The sequence below is a fragment of the Meles meles genome, chromosome 7 (assembly GCF_922984935.1).
Source record: "Meles meles chromosome 7, mMelMel3.1 paternal haplotype, whole genome shotgun sequence".
Classification (NCBI taxonomy): Eukaryota; Metazoa; Chordata; class Mammalia; order Carnivora; family Mustelidae; genus Meles; species Meles meles.
Window position 1 is genome coordinate 10,948,212 of NC_060072.1, and position 15,853 is coordinate 10,964,064.

Here is a 15,853-nt window from a genome sequence, read left to right on the forward strand (position 1 = left end):
TTCTGCTGCTCGGGAGGCCCCGGGTCTGGTGGGGTGTGGAGCTTGCCTTGGCTTTCCACACCTGTGCAAGGGGGTGGTGTAGGATTTAGACTGAAAGGACAGGACAGGAGGGAAATTTCCTGACCCCTCCTCCGCCTGTGGTCCTGAGAATGGTACCCTGCGTGGGTTATCCATTAATCCTTGAAACCACCCATAAGGTAGGTGATGAAACTCCCATTTTACAGATGCAGAAGTTAAGTCTTAGCAAGGAAAGTGATGTGTGTAAACCCACACAGCCAGGACGTATGGGTGGATGGATGGAGGGAGGAGTGGACAGCCATGAAGACTCTTTGTTACAAATGACAGAAGCCTGACCCAGAGTAACTTAAACGAAAAAGGAAAAAGGAAAAAAAAAAAAACACAAAGATTTGGTTATGCCTGAATAGTCCAGGGGTAGGCCTTCAGGAACGGTTGGATCAAGGGACTCAAGTGATATCCCTTCTTCCCATATCTCTGAGCACTGGATTCCTTTGTGCTAGATTCGCTGTCAGACAGGCGCTCCCTCGTGATGGCAAGATTCCTCCAGCAGCTCAAAGCCAGTAAAAATAACTTCTCTCTTCCAATCCCTCCATCAAGAAGACCCAAATTTAGTTCCATGAATACCAATAGCTAATATTTATTGTGCACTTCCTTTGTGCTGAACCCTTTCCGTGATTCCCTCTGAACAACAACCCTGTAAGTGAGGGCTATCACTGTCTCCTTGGTACAGATGAAGAAACATGGACCCAGAGAAGCTCTATGTTTGCCCCCAAATTGCTGTCTAAGTAGTGGAGGAAGGGTCCCCAACCCTGGCAGCCACCTCCAGAGCCTGCGTCCCTCCCTGAACCAGTCACTGTGACCCAAAGGCTGGGGGCCCTGATTGGCACATCCCGGATGGATCCCATCTGTGAAGACAGGTGAGGTCGGGTCCACAGAAGTTTCAGGGCCTGATACTTGGAGAGAGGTGTCCCAGCAGAAATCAGGAGCAGGGACGGCCACATTCCTGCAGGATGCCTTCTGCTCTTTCCCATGACCGCCTTGGGGAGGGAACTGGTGTGTTCTCCTCTCTCATGTCAGGTTTCCAGACCCTGTACCCAGCTGTGTCGCTGGACCCTGCCCCCAGGACCTGCCCTGTCGTCTTGGGCGGGGCTAGCAGGGAACGCCCTCACTGAAGGCAAGGCCAGGGCAGGGGGCTCCATCCCAGCTCAGGCTGAGGGGCAGGGATGGACAGGCCACTACCCACAGCTGGGCAGAGTCAGCTGACTCAGGCTTAGGAGGGGACTCCGGACCAGAACTAGGAAGTGGGCCAAAGCAGCGAGGTCCGAAGGGCCACCCCTCCAGGGGCCCAACCAGGTGTGCTCCAGAGGGGCAGGTAGGCCCAACATGGGAGCTGAGGGCAAGGGAAGATGAAGAGGGGCCGTATGCCGGGCCATGTGTCATGCAGGGGTCGGGGCCGGGCTGGTGAGCTGCGGAGTCTCCCCGGAAACCAGAGCAGGGCCCTGCGAGAAGGACGGGCAGGTCAGGAGCAGGGCCGCCCACTGCGGCCCACTGGCCTGAGGTGGCTTTCAGTGCTTCTCACCCCACACCCGAGTGACAGCCCGCACATCACAATTCGGACTCAGGGCAGCACGTGGCCCAGCAGCCAAGCAAGTCTCAAAGCGGGGCTGTTCGACCTCTAAGGGGACACAGGACATTGGCTCGAGGGCCCTCCATTCGGAAAGGATTTGTCTGCGGATATGGGCAGGACCAGGAGGAAATGGCTTCCCTGAGTGGAGGGCACATTTGGGGGGGGGGGGCGGTTAGGGAGTACAGTGGCGGGGGGTGATGACAAGTGACACCACACCGGCCAGCAGTCACCAAGCCTCCCGTTACACAGCTTATGATTTCGTACAACCCTCACCCTTGTCACCGCTGTCTGAAGCCAAGCCCGGTCACAGGGCCGGGCAGGGGGTCCCTCCACCAAGCCCTGCCCCCAGGGTCTCACATTCGTGAAAAGCCTCCAGCTCAAACCTGGGGCCTCTCTCCTAATGAGGCCATACGACCCGTCACTGTCACTCAGGCTGGGACCCTTACCACCTGGAACTCAGGGGGCTCTAAGCCAGCTCTCAAGAGCTGCTGGTGGCAGCTCCCCTGTCCCCTGGCCCGCCGCAGTGGCTTCCTAGCCCGTGTCCTGGCTTCCGCTCCCCTCCCCAATCCAATCGCTGCCCACAGCCCCTGACTGTTCTTTCTGAAATGATCAAATCATATTGTTCTGCCTAAAACTGTCCTGTGACCGCTCCATTCACAGACTAGGACCCCAAATCCAAGCACAGACTTCCCTGCCCAATACAGCCCCCCTTCCCCACCCCTTCCTCATCTCTGCCTTCTCCCTCAGTCCCCCACTGCTCCCTACCAAGCTGCCCCCACAGACTGGACCGTTCTGCCCTTCCCGCCACTCTCCCTGCCTCAGTCTTACTCCTTTCGGGAACCCCCCTCCCCCGGGGTGGACACCCCAGCCGGGGCTGGTGGATCTGACCTGCTGCAGGTGACATGGGGAAAACAGGTGTGGCACCGAATTCACACCCACGTCTCCCAGAGATCGTAAGATGCCCAGGGCCATGTCTGTGGGGTTTCTGGCTGGATTCTAGGGCCTAAGGCACAAAAAGGTGCCATGATGCCGATGTGGCCACAGAGGCCAGACGTGGCCAATGACCGGCTGAAGGCCATAAGCACAGAGCAGAACGGGGACCTGACCCCAGCCTCCCGCTTCCCCACCCTGCCTCAGTGTCTCCCCCATAGACTTTCCACCCCAGCAAGGAGAGGGGCACAGGGGACGGATGTCCTCCTAGCCCAGCATCTGCCAGCCTCCAGCCCGAGTCATGCTGACACCTGGTCACCACCCTCTTTGTTTGCCCATAGGCTCAAAGTAATTCCACCTTGCCTCCGTTTCTTCCTTGCTATGCTCACTCCTTATCTCCATCTCCCTTCTGTCCTGGGGAGGCTGGAGACCTGGAGGGAGGGAGCTCAGGACTGGGAGAAGGAGCCTGAATGGCCTTTGATAAGAGCTGGGAGCAGCCAGCATGCGGGCAGAGGGCTGAATGATGGATTGAATGTCCTGGAGCTCTGGGAACACGCAGATAAGGGAGAAGAGGGAGCCGGAAGGGTCAGAGGTGGGGAAGGTAGGGTGGGAAAAGTCCGGCCGCAGACTATCTCCTCTTCCAGCCATGGACTTGGCTGGACAGAGCCGCCTTCCAAATCTGCCTCTTCCTCCTCTGAACACCTACTATGTGCCCGACGTTTTGTAAATACCACGTCTTGATCCCCACCAGAACCGTCCAAGGAAGGGAGCGATTTCTATTTTACAGGTGAAAAAAAGAGAACTTGCCCAAATCACACAACTAATAAAACCGAAAACAACAAACACTGATGCACACAGTCAACGAGCCATTTCTGCGTGCCTGACTTGTAGCCCACCCAGCTAAGCATTTTAGAAGCATTACCTCGTGGGATCGTCACGGTAACCGCTGGACCTCTTTCCGAAGTTCCGCCTCCTCCAGCTCTGCCTGCCCGAGTGCAGACCCCCCCCCACCTCCATCCAGTGTCTTTGCCGCCACTCCACAGGAACAATTAGCCTGGGAAGATTTGAGTTGGTTGAACCTGCTAGTCCAGTTTATGGAAGAATCAGGAGGCGGTTTGTGAGGGGCTCAGCATGTGGGACAGAAGCCCAGTGCCCTCTGACTCTGTTCCCTCCTCCTTCAATCCAGCCAGAGAAAGGCCTGGGCAGCCAGTCTGGACCCGAAACCATGTCCAAAGCGTTCTCACCCGACTTACCTCTGTTTCTGCTCTCTCTGCACCGCCCCCGGGAAATGGTAGAAGAAGTAACCACGTTTGGAGTTTTATGGCCAGATCTGGGGCTTCTAAGGGGCAAAGGCAGGCTCCCCAGGGGTGGTGGCACTCAAGCCAGGTACCCTCAACATGGCCATTATGCAGATGAGAACATGGAGCCTAAGTAGCTTAGCCGAAACTCCAGATCACATTTGCTGGACCCCGCTCTTTGCCTGGTGGGGGACAGAGCCAGGATTCAAAGTGTGAGGAACCTGGATTCAGAGTCCACATTCTCCTCCTACTCTCCCTACCTCCTCAGGCTGAAGAAGTCTCTCCTACTCAGGGAGGGCAGCCTTTTCATTCTGTTCAGGCCTTCAACTGATTGGATGAGGCCCACCCTCATTAGGCAAGGCAATCTGTTTTACTCAGTCTATTGATTTAAATGTACTGTCATCGCAGAAACACCCAGAATAATGCTTGACCCAATATCTGGGCACCAAATATCTGGGTCAGTGAAGTTGACACATAAAATTAACCATCACAAAAACCCCAATTTAAAAACAAACAAATAGGCGAACCATAGGAGACTCTGGACTCTGAAAAACAACCTGAGGGTTTTGAAGGGTCAGGGGTGGGAGGTTGGGGGAACAGGTGGTGGGTAATGGGGAGGGCACGTTTTGCATGGAGCACTGGGTGTTGTGCAAAAACAATGAATACTGTTACGCTGAAAAAATAAAAAAAAAATTTAAAAAAAACAAACAAATGACTTGAAAGACATTTCTCCGAAGAATATATACCAATGGGCAAAAGCACAGGCAAGACGCTCAACATCATTGGTTATTAAGGAGACAGAAATTCAAAATACACTGAGAAACCACTTCATACCCCCTAGGATGGCTTTAATCAAGAAAATGAAAATAATATTACTGGCAGGGATGTGGAGACGTTAATACTCTCATCTATTGATTGTGAGAGCATACAATGGTATAGTCATTACGGGAAACAGCATGGCGCCTCCTTGTAACGTTCAACATGGCATTTCCATATGCCCCAGAAATCCACTCCCAGGTATAGATCCAAGAGAAATGAAAGGTGTTCATGGCTGCTCTGTTTGTAACAGCCAAAAGGTGAAAATAGCCCAAACGTTCATCAGTGAATGAACAGATCATCGGGACGCAGTACATCCATACAATGGCATGGTACCCGGCCATGGAAAAGAACAGAGCGCCGACCCGCACTACAGCCGGGAGGTACCTTATACCCGTGATGTTCAGTGAAAGAAGCCAGACACACAGCATCCGTCTATATGAGAGATCCAGAACAGACAAATCCATACGGGTATAAAGCAGACTAGAGGTTGCCGAGGGAATGGATGGAAAAGGGGAATGTACAGGGGGTGTTCTTTTGCAGGAAGGGAAAATTCTGAAACCAGGGAGAGGCAGTCGTTCCACAAGACTGGGAATGCACGAGATGCCGCTGAACCATTCACGCTACGCGGTTCCTTGTACATCGTGTGAATTTCACCTCAATCACCATCCCCACCTAGGTTCTCCATTCGGTTGCGAGGTTTCCTGAGAGCTGGAAACGTGTACTTCACTCAGCGCTGTGACCCCCAGCACCAGACACAGTCCCTGGCACAAAGGAGGGGCTTAATATATCCTAGTGGAGGAAACAAACATGAAACCAAAGAAGAACATTCACAAGGAAGCAAGAAAGCAAAACATCAACATACAGAGGAGTTAAGCTTTTCCATAATCGAAGGCAGGAGCATAGCCTGAACAGGAATCGCATTTATTTTGTGTGGTTCCGCAGGAACAAAATCAGAACTGACTAGGGGGATTCATGAAGCCTAAACCTCAAGAAGCCTAGCTACCCACCCCCCCCACCGCCGAGCTCCTGGGCATGACACGGGCTATGCCTTGTGGCAGTGAGCCTCCTGTCATGACAGGCATGCGAACAGAGACGAGGGGACTTGTTGAGAGAACTCATGCATCAGCAGGCAGGTTCCCTGGGACAGGGAGTCCCTTCCAACTCGGAGATGCTGTGACCTGGGCCGACTTACAGGCCATTACAAATCCATTACCCTCCCGCTGGCTGCTCACTGCGTTACTGAATCCATCACCCTGCAGATAGCCGCCGAGCATAGATGTCACCCAAACACACACCCAAAGAGGGTGCCTTGTCCTAAAAAAGCAGAGAGGTTTCCAGGTCATTCTTCCTATTTTCTCCATCCTGACCCAGTCCAGCGTTCAGAACACCACCTTGGGAAAGCCACGTGCTGGTGTCACCAGGTTCAAAGGAGACTGGTTTGCATTTAATGTCCCTCCTGCAGGCTTCTGCTGTCCCCTTGGTGTGCTCACCAGCTCCCGGTCCCTGTGCGAACTCCTTCCAGAAGCATCGCCACCAGCGGCGGCTCCTGCCATGTCCGACGCCACTCTGCTCCCCGGGGTTCCCCAAAACACCGATATCCTGGCCCTGCTCACCCCCAGAGGCAGGCCCTGGGGTCCAGAAAGGAGCTGTTATGACACCAGGAGGGACAAGGCTGGGAAAAGTCGGGGCAGCCACAAAGAAACTAGGGGGTGTCCTTTAAGCCGGACATTGTGGATGTTCTATAATAACATGCAGAAGAGCTGCGATATGAATTTTAATTGTTTTTAGGTGACATGTTGTTATGTTATATTGTGATTTGTCTACTAATCCCCAATTCTTGCCTCCTTCTTTCTACCACAATCCCATATGTGGGCAGGATAACCATGTGCCCTGAGAAAGAAGCCTGAACAGGAACATGGTTTTGGTCTATGAGATGTAAACCTAGATCCCTGAGTGGGGTTTGCAGAGAAGCTTCTGGAGAAGCAGACCTCTTAGTCTTTGGCCTTTGCCCTCCTCCTTCGCCCTGTCTGGGACGCAGCCCTGGTGCCCAAAGACGCAGCTGCCTTCCTACAGCCACAGAGATGAAAGACATGCTGGGACGTGTCACCAAACACTGGGAGGAGCCCAGTCCCCAAGGGTTCCTGGAAGCTTCCAACCTCGGGAGGGTTCTGACGACAGCACAATGAGCCCTTGGCGGATTGAGCTGCTGTGGTTAGAACGTAAAACAAACCTAATTCTAACCCATTAGCAGGCCTTAAAGCAAACGCAGAAAGTGTAGTGTAGCAGGTTGAACAGATCATCCCCTCATAGTCGCAGAATGTGAGCTTATCTGGAATTTCTGCGGAGGTGATCAAGGTGTGGATCTCAGGTTGAGACCCTCCTGGATCAGCATAGGCCCTGCCTCCAGGGACGGGGATCATCAGAACAGAAAGAAACAGAGAAGACACCAAGGGAAGAGAGGACACGTGAAGGAGGAGGCCGGGGTGGGAGTGACGCAACCACAAGCCCATGAGCACTGGGAACCACCAGAAGCTGCACAAGGCAAGGAAGGCCTCTGTACCAGGGCCTTCCGGAGGGGCATGGGCTGCCTACACCTCGACTTCAGACTCTGACTTCCAGAACCAAGAGGGAATACCTTCCTCTCATTTTAAGTCGCCAAATTTGTAGCCCTTTGTTATGGTAGCCCGAGGACGCTAAGACATGCAGAAAAGCAGGAGAGGGGACAGCTAAGCGGGACATCTGAAGGACGCACGGGATTGTTTGGTTAAGAGGAGAACGATCTTCCCAAGACATGAACAGCCTGCTACACCAATAAGAAGAGCTATGGAGTGTTGGTCTCGGGGCCCATCTGGTTTATCTGCCCCCCAAGCCTGAGCTCAGATCCACTGAATTCCTCTGCTCCGTGAGGTGATCTGCCCAACAGCCCCAAGTGCATTCACACTTAGGGACCCAGACCCACAAGTAGCCAGCTATCTGCAGCCCGCAGCAGGATGCGGGAGCGCCGCGGCGGTTGAAGCCCCAGCCTCTGACCGGGGAGGCTCTCAAATGTCCTGCTGTGAAAGCAGAGCACGTTCTAACGTTTTCTGTGTTCACCATGGTGCCCGCGGTGCCGACCTGGCCGTGGTCCAGCAAGACGCCTGCGCCTCTATTACCACTCCAGCGTCCCCAGGTCTCAAGCCACTTGTCACCCAAGGCTCACATCTGTTCGCTCTCGAGCAGTGAGCAGAGGGCGATCATTTCAGCAGAGTGCGTCTCAGACAATCCCGGGGATGGCCGCGAAGCCTGCGGGGTGAGCCAGCGCCAGATGAGAAATGGCTATGGCCCAGCAGTTCTGTAAAATTCAAAGCTTTCTGCTGGAGCAGAGGGTCAGGGATTGGAAAGGTTTCTTGCGTAATCATCACAAAAACGCCACCTTGTCAGCACTGCCAAAAAGATGGTCATGGGTGGCTGGTTGGCTCCAGAAGCCAGCCCTCTCTCTCTGCTTTGGAGTTTGAATAACGCAGAGGGAGCGGGAGCCAGTTCTTCCGTGACCATACACTGTTTCCGTGGGCCCTTCATTGTCAGCTACAGGAAACGGTCTTTGTGTCTTGGGTTTCTTGCAAGGAGAGCTTCTAATCCCCCCACAGAGGGTAGGAGGACATCTAAGTCATTCATTCACTCATTCATTAACAGCATCTGCTGAGCGTTTGCTCTGTGGCCGTATCACGTGTTTTGTCTGCATCGCCTCATTTAAGGCACTTTTAAACCCTCTGAGATCGGTCATTCGTCCCATTTTACAGATAGGGAAACAGAGGCTCGTCCAACCTCATTAGCTCTCCCAAAGCCAGCCAGCCAGCAGGTAGGGGAGCAGGATTTGGAGAAAAGAAATGTGAATTCTAATCCCACACTCCCTTCTTATTAGCCACGTTGTACCAAACACATTTATTAACTCATAGAACTGAGCCTCAGTCTCCCCCTCCAGAAACTGGACGTGCTGACGGCTGAAGTCTGAGAGGACAGGAGAGGGCCAGCAGACAGGTGAGGGGCCAGCGCTCTGAGGGACGACTGCACACATCCCAGAATCTTCTTCTCAGTCCGCCATCCCCAAAGCGGTTTTCTTTACCCCACAATCTTTGTCACACCCCACCCCCCACCCCCCCACGGCAAAGCTTAAATTTGTGAGAGTTTAAGAATCTTTCCCTGCAAGCAGGATGTCTGAACTCTCTTCCGGGGTACGGGAGGGTTGGGAGGTAGCATTGGTGGGTCAGAGACATCCTTCTGTTCAGAGTCGGCCTCTTCATCCACATCTGCTGACTTCAGCGTCTGTCCTCCTGCCCTTCCGGCACCTGCGGGAGCTGCGTGCTCGCACACTTGGGCACGCAGCCCGTGCTGGTGGTCAGTCGAGGGGCTCTGTGCTGCTGTGTCTCACCAGCTCCCTTTCCTGCCAGGAGGAGGCCTGCTGTCCAAGCAATGACGCCCGCTGACAGCCTCTGGAGGCTCAGGAAACGGCCGAGAGGCGGCCCAGCCAGGTAACTGCTCGGCCAGTCTCTCTAGCTGCATGGTTCCATTTGGAAAAGGCCTCTCGGCTTCTCACTCTGAATGGCTATCAGGTGCTTTCATAGCCTATCCGCAGGCTTCCAGACTCCAACTCCGACATGGACATTCAGGTGCTGACGATACACTCCCAGAACGCTCAGAACAGGGGACCAGGAACCAACCTCTGGATGGAGCCCATCACAGTAATGGGGACAGCACTGACCTTTGCCCAGCACTTGACAGTTTGCAAAGCCTATCCCGGACAACATTTTGACCTTCACAGTAACTCTTTGAGAGAGCGAGCAGGGGTGTTATTATTCCCAAGTCCCTTGTGTCAGGCAGCCTATTGTGGACAGGAAGTCACAGCCTGGGTGCAGACACCAGGGACGGCCCGGAGGGCAGGGAGCCAAGCATGAAGCCTTGGGGTCTACCATTTCAGGAGCAGCGAGCACAGCAGCCTCCAGAGCATCGGAGAAAGAACAGCCAAGGGGCTCAGGAGAAGAACCAGAGAAAGGGGCCTCACCGAGCAAGGAGGAGAAAAGAAAGCCAAGAGAGACAAGAGGCTGGCCTTGCCAACTTGGCAGAGATGCCCCGTCAGAGACAGCGTGGTCAGTGGCCACAGCTGTGGCTCCTGGGTTTGAAATCTGGGCTGCTGCTTCAAGCCTATGACCCCAGGCATGTTGCTAAACCCTCTGTGTCTCACTTTGCTCCTCTGGAGGCTGAAGCTACCAAGAGACCCCACTCCACAAGGCTCCCGTGAGGCTGGAGTGCTTACTATGGGCCTGGCACGTAGTCAGCGCGGTGTCCCCCCATTCCTGCAGCCCAGCGCTGGAGCGGACCCTGGCCCGTGGGTGACTTCCGACATGGGGAGAAGACTGTTGGTGGCAGTTCGTGGCAGAAGTGGGACGTGAGGGAACGAAAGAGGGGCAGGCAAGCCAAGCTCTGAAGGGAGGTGTGGGGAATAAGTCTCAAAAGCTAGGAGGCCTTGAGCTCATGTAAGCAGGGGGGCAGACAGAGGAAAACTACAGAGCTGGACCCGCTGGGACAGTGGGGGACCCGAACCCAGGAGAAGGGGCAGGCTGCCTCCCCTCTCTGAGGGCCCAGAGATATGTCAGGACACCAAAAGCCAGACTGGAGGAAGGAGTGAGTATTTGAGTTGGGTCCCAAGCCCGGCCCAGAACTGAAATGCGCAGAGACAGATGGGGAGGGCCTGAGCACAGCCCACTCCCACTCACAGAGATAACCGTCCCTGAGTTTAGACACGATTTTTGAAGTGTTTAATGTTCCCTAGAAGTCTTCGTGGATTTAACTCCTAGCTCTGCTCCTGTGTGACCTCTGGCAAGTTACTTAACCTCTCTGGGCTTCAGTTTCCTCACCTGGGAAATGGGGATAGTGATGACACCCACCCGTCAAAGTGTTGTGAGGATGGGGTAAAATTACCCAAGGATGAGCCTGGCATAAGGGCCAAGTACTGTGGGCTCGTACCGAGGCTCCTTCTAATCTGTAAGCAGGCCCGGTAGATTCGAGTCATCTTTATAGAATAGCTGTTCTACACCAGGCCTGTGAGAAAGACGTGGTCCCCGCCCTCAGGGGTTAGCACTCAGTAGGTGAAAGAGATCACCGCAGGCATGGAGGCCTGCTCTGTGCTTACTCATCCAGTCTCTGAATCCCCAACACCAAAGCCCAGGATGAAGGAGCTATTATCGTTCCCATGGCACTTGGCAGAGTTGTGGTAAGCTGCCCAAGGCACTACAAAGTGCCTGGGCTGAGATTTGAACCAAGGACTCTGGTCTAGAGCCTATGAAGAACCACTGTATTACAAACAGCAATCACCCCTGCTACAGGATGTGCAGGACACAGCACATCAGTAATGTTTGAGCTGAGGAAAGTGCAGTGGGGACAAATGGTTAGGAGGGGACAGCAGGGGCAAAGGCCCTGGGGCAGGAGAGGCAAGGTCAAGTCCAAGGATGGATCAAGCCAGCCTGCCCTAGACACAGAAAAGGAGCTAGGCCAAGGCCTATTTAACAGGCTTAACAGCTGTTTGGGGGAAACAGTAGGAAGTCTTTGAAGGGCTTAAGTGAAAATATAAGATTTAGAAAGACCACTCTCTGCACAAACATTAAAAAAAAAAAAAAGGAATAAGGGGCATTTTAGGTGCTGACACGGAGCCTCTCCAAAGTATGTTGTTAGAAAAAGCAAAGCACAGGAGAGTGTGTGTGACAGTTTCTATTCATAGGCAGAAGGAAGAGAGGAAGGAGAAGAAAGAATGTTCATGTGTGTTCGCTGTCAGGTACAAAATACCTGAACGGTGTAGAGAAACTGATGAGTGGTAGGCCCTGGGGCTGGGAACTGCCGGCTTGTGCTAACGCTGGGAGGCAACGTTCTCTGTACCATCCTCTCCCACCTTTTACATTTTAAACCTAGAGGAGAGATGGTCTATTCAGAATTGGGAAGACGTCCCTGGCTGCGGCGGGGGAAATGCAGTGGAGGGGGTCCAGAGCGAATTCAGGGAAACTGAGAGAACGAGACTCTGGAATGCTGTTTTTGTGAGCGGGAGATAGGGAACACGGTGAGACGGCGCCTGAGCACGGTGTGCAGCTGCTGGGACGCTCCCTAGAAAAGGCACTGCGGCACTCAGACAACTGGGCAGGACAGGGTGGGTGTGGGTGTCGGGGGAGTTCAGGGAGCAACAGGAACCAGCTTAACTTTGCCCCCAGCAGAACTTGGCCTGGGTTCAGACGGAGCCATCTGGAAACGGACAGAGATGCTAAATGTAGAATGTTCTAGAAAAGCAGCTCTTGGCTCCCACAGATGAGCTATCGCGGGCTGTTAAAGGAGGCTGCGGGTGGCTCTGGAGAGATGATTTAGAGATGATTTGCTCCACTTTAAATACACGCAGCCGCCGCCGCAGCAAAGGCAGCCCGGGGCATCCTCCTGCAACAGGCATTTTCCCAGCTGCTGCTGCCCCCTGCTGACAGAATCGGGCATCGCGTCCTCTGTGCACTTGGAGGCCACAGCTCCAGGGTCTGCTTTGCATTCCCCGAGCGCACAGGAGGTGAGCCGGGCGGGCACATTTCCTCTGCCCTTTAATCGAGATGGCCACCGCCAAGCACTGCGTCAGGAGAGGCATAAACAACCAGGCCCACGTGAACAGTGGGAAAACAAACAGCAAAGGTCATTACCATGACAAGGCAACGCGCCAGGAGGCAGATGCAGGTAGGAAACAGTCACACAGACCAGAGGCCAGGGCTGCATTACAGACAACCCGAAGCTGGGGGATTCATCAGCATCCCAACCGCTGTCAGTGAGGGCTGGTGTTTAGTGAGTCCTCCCCCTTGTCAGGCGCTGTTCTAGACCCCTTCTGGGTCTCAACCCGGCCGATCCTTGCGGCACCCACAGGAGCGAGGATGACAAAACAGAACCCAAGAAGCAAGGCAGGATTCGAACCCGGATGCGTCTGAGTCCCGGCCCCTGCAAATGTCAATTTTAAAATCAATACTCTTTACTCACTGAGTTCACACTGCAGTGGCCCTTCATTCCCAGATGGTTTTGGCCGCCTGGGGATATGTGGCAATATCTGGAGGCATTTTTGGTTGTCCCAACGAGGGAGATGATTCTGGTTGTCCCAACGAGGGAGATGATTCCGGCATGTAGTGGGCAGAGGCCAAAGATGCTGCCACGTATCTTAAAATGCCCAGCACAGCCCCCCCACGACAGAATCACCCTCTAAAACGTCCACAGCGCCAAGGTGAAGAAGCTCTCATCAAAATACATAAAATTCCCACAAACCTACTGGTCGTCTTGGGCACTGCCCCCCTGACATGAGGGCATTAGAGCAAATCTGCTTTGTTGGATGAAAGGTATTCTTCCCAAGGCCTCACGCTGAATAACCCTCGAAAGGCTTTCCCCACTAATTTCCCCCTAAAGCCTCTTATTTACTCCAAGGGGTTGTTTTGCATCCAATAATCTTGCTAATAATACACTCCACAAGCCACGGGGGCTCTGAGGAGTGGCCCATGCCAAGGAGAAACCCCTGGAGCAATGGTGGAGGGACTCGGGCCACACAGTATGCACGACCGGTCCGGGCACGTGCGTGGAATATCACGGCTGTCCCTGGCACCAAGCCACAGCTTGGGCGCCCGCTGTTTGTCAGGGTTGTCGGGAAGTGTTCAACCCCAGGATGATGGAACAGTCCCTGGGAACGACTTGTCAGCAGCTGCTGTCACCAATCAGCCCAAACAGCCAGGTCCCTGGCTTTGGGGAGCAGTGCTATTTAACCCCTCCCCTCCCACAGAGCCTATGGGTCTGCCTGGAGGTTCTACCAATCCAGAGCTGGTATATAAGGGGGAGGGAAGCAGCAGAGGACCCAGGCCTCAGGCTGCCCCCATTGAATGGCCATGGCCAACGAGCCTGTTGCCTGCACAAGAATTGGTACTCAAGAATCAGTACTTGTAGAATGAATGAATGAATGACCAGAAGGGTAAACTCTACAAGACTCCTTCCTTTATTCAACAATATTTACCAAGTATCTCACCAGGCTGGGCACCGTTCGAGATCTTGGGAGGACAAAAGAGACCAAGTCCCTGTCCTCAAGAAACTTACCTCATAGAGCAAGGAGACAGACACTATACAAATAAATAAATATAGAATATAATATTGGGTAGCAGGGAGTGCTATGAAGAAAGTAAAATAAGGCAGAGATTGAGACCAACAGATTGGGGGTGATTCTTTAAATTGGGTGCTTGGGGGGCGCCTGGGTGGCTCAGTGGGTTAAGGCCTCTGCCTTCGGCTCAGGATCGCTGCTGAGCAGAGAACCTGCTTCCCTTCTTCTCTCTCTGCCTGTCTCTCTGCCTACTTGTGATCTCTGTTAAATTGGGTGCCTTGGAGGGCCTCTCCAAGGAGATGATATTGGAACAAAGATCTGAAGGTTTGAGAGAAAGAGTTATGTGGCCACATTGAGAACAGTAAGTGCAAAGGCCCTGAGGTAGGACAGGTCTTGGGGAGTTTGAGAAACAGTGAAACAGAGAAAATGGATAAAGGTGGGTCCTAGCATGACCTAAGAGCAGAGATTCTCAAACAATAGCGTGCATCAAACCCACCAAAAAGGCTTATGAAAACAGACTGTGGTTCCTACTGTCAGTGTTCAGTTGGCCTGGGTGTGGCCTGGGAATGAGCATTTCCAACGAGTCACTGTGTGGGGCTGATGTTGCTAATCCGGGAACCGCCGCAGAGTATTTTTTCCTTCATGCAACAAATCGTTTCCCGCTCAACACTCACACACAAGCAGGCTCAGATCATCTGAGAGGGGATTTCACATAGAATCCAGACTCCTGCTTCCTCTAGAAAACAGGCCTGCAACCCTGGAAAGCTTATTAATGAAACTGGGAAGTCCGCACCAGAAAACAGAAAAAGACAGCAGTCGCAAGAGCAGGACCTGAGGTCCATTCTAACTCCAGCGTGCCAAGTGTGAGAGGCACGGTGGGGCGGGACAGGCTCCTTGTGTTCGATCCCTAATTCCGCCCTTCACTAGCTTTGTGGCCCTGGGCATTAGCCTTTTCCTGATCTGGGCCTCAGTTTCCCCATCTATCAAACAGGGATGATACAAGCCTCGCAGGGGTTATTGTGACTATCACACCTGAACATGACTAAATTAATTAAGCCTTTCCACGGCTTGGAATGAGGCTGACATTCGGTATGTGCTCAAAAAAGGCCAGCTCCAGCCACGACAACTGCTCAGCGAGGGGTCAGACAGGAATTTCTCAAGGACCCTCATGGCTCCAAAACTCCCTGACCCCTTTAAATCCAGGGACAGGGGGCGCCTGGGTGGCTCAGTGGGTTAGGCCGCTGCCTTCGGCTCAGGTCATGATCTCAGGGTCCTGGGATCGAGCCCCGCATCGGGCTCTCTGCTCCGCGGGGAGCCTGCTTCCTCCTCTCTCTCTGCCTGCCTCTCTGCCTACTTGTGATCTCTGTCTGTCAAATAAATAAATAAAATCTTTAAAAAAAAAATAATAAATCCAGGGACAGGTAGGCAGCTGTCATTAGTCGTCAAGAATCTATAGAAGGCCCTCGGGACTGTGGAGTAAGCAGGGTAGAATTCACTATACACAGTTTAGCACCTTGCTGGAAAAATCTAAAATGCTCTCACAATGCTACCAACCCAAATCACAGAGTGGTAACAACGAGAGGGACAGTGTATGTGGTACAGGGGACAACAGCCTATGAGGGAGGTACCATTACCCCCTTGGAGGAAACGGGCTCCAGAAGCCTCCCCCCAGATCTATCTCCGTGTCTCAGCTCCATGCAGCTGCCTCAGGAGGGTGACTCACTCAAGGGGGTCCTCTAAAGGGATTAACGGGGTGATGAGGGACAGGACAGCCTGGAGGGGGAAGCAGGAAGACCAGGCAGAGGCATTCTGACTCACCTAGGCCCGAGGTGCCTGAAACTGCTGTGCACGATGTCTTCAAAAAGAGCAGGTAAAAGGAACCAAGGAGAGACAGACAGGACTCAACGATAATCCCAGGAATGATTCCTAAGGAAAGAAAATTCCAAGCAACGTGCATTGTTTCTCTCGATTAGGAACTGAAAATTTCATAGCAATTTGATGGATGTGCCTGTGCTCACCGCCCTGCCCGCGGCTTAGAGAAGT